This window comes from Nannospalax galili, unplaced genomic scaffold, assembly GCF_000622305.1.
Source record: "Nannospalax galili isolate Female #2095 unplaced genomic scaffold, S.galili_v1.0 scaffold591, whole genome shotgun sequence".
NCBI lineage: Eukaryota > Metazoa > Chordata > Mammalia > Rodentia > Spalacidae > Nannospalax > Nannospalax galili.
Window position 1 is genome coordinate 1889942 of NW_008330926.1, and position 1469 is coordinate 1891410.

General features: G+C 53.2%; 1 protein-coding gene across 1 annotated transcript in view; it reads left to right on the forward strand.

Moving 5' to 3' along the window:
• Positions 1 to 945: 945 nt before the first annotated feature.
• The window catches only part of Hdgf (heparin binding growth factor), a 10414-nt gene continuing 9890 nt past the window's right edge, over positions 946 to 1469 (forward strand). Inside the window, exon 1 of the mRNA XM_008853340.3 lies at positions 946 to 1060. The gene's annotated coding sequence lies outside the window, so the exon portion shown is untranslated. The remainder of the gene's footprint in view (positions 1061 to 1469) is intronic.

The following is a 1469-nucleotide window of genomic DNA, read 5'->3' on the forward strand; positions in this document are numbered from 1 at the left end:
AGCAAGCACTTTAAGCTGCTGAGTCATGTTACTGGCTCCCAAATGCCACATCTCTAGGAGACTATAGGTGTCCAGAATGTTGGTAAATACAATGATATCAAATTAAAAATGTAATTACAGCTCACTCCTGTAAGCACTTGGGAAGCTGAATGACTGAACTTTGAAGCTAACAGGGGCTTCATAGTTCCAGGCTGGACTGAACTACAGAGAACCTGCTTCAAAAACAAAACACCAAAGATACAATTACAGTGAAGTCTTATTTGAGGGGCTGGAGAGATGGTTCAGCGGTTAAGAGCGCTGGCTACTCTTGCAGGGGACCGGGGTTCGATTCGCAGCATCCACATGATGGCTAGCCGTCTGTAACTCCAGTTCCAGGGGATCCGATGCCCTTTTCTGACGTCCGAAGTTATTGAACGACACGGGTGCACCTACCTACATGCAAGCAATACTCATACACAAAAAATAAGAAAGTGGGAGCACACAGACAGGCGGATCTCTATGAGATTAAGGCCAGCCTGGTTCACATAACAAGTTCCAGGCCAGTTAGGGCTACCGGAAGACCTGTCTCAAAACCATCACCACCCCAAGAAAAAAGTCTTATTTGGCTTAGTGAGATCTGAGGGCAAGTTTTGAACCTAACATTCCTTAGCATATAAATTAGGCTAAATATAGTCTTCCAGAATTGGGCAAAATCCCCATCTTTCTCAAAGTCACCACTCTGGTGAAGCCCTCCCAGATTTCTCCAACTACAAATCTCCAGGCTGGGTTTACTGGCATTCCACGGTCTTTCTTTACTTTGGGACTTTCTCATTCTGGTGAGGTTATCTGGTGGAAATCCAGCTCTCTTTTACCAGCAGCAGCATAGAGGTCTAGCATTTAAGGCACCCCGGAAATGACCACAACCCCTTGCACACCATCGGGCTGCCAAATTCGAAGGTCGACGAAATTCTCAGGTACCAAGTGAGCACACTGAGACCCAGGGAGGGACCCTACACAAGCCGCGGTGCGGTGCCCAGGTGTCTCGCATCTGGAGTCTAACTAGCTAAAACCGCGGGTGAGGGTAAGTATTCGTGGGTTGGGACGCTCCAGAACTCCGCGCCGGGCCGCGGTTAGAACCCCACCCCCCCACCCTCCACGGAACCAGGGGAGGGGCAGGAACCATTCGTCCAGTGGGTGCCGGCTCCTTCAGGGCGGACACCCACCGACAGCGGACACACAAAGCCCGCTCGGTGCGCTCGGTGCTCGGCTGCTCAGGCCTGTGTCTCCGCACGCCGCCAGCCAGCTCCAGAATAGGCGGGGGCGGAGGCAGGCAGTGGGCGTCGAGCGCCGTGTGCTTCGAACCGCCACGGGAGGGAGCTAGCAGAGGAGCGGGCCGCGGGGGGTGGAGAAAGAGGCCTCGCGCGGAGGAGGGAGCAATTGAATTTCAAACACAAACAACTGCACGAGCGCCCGGAGCCGAGCGTTGCCCA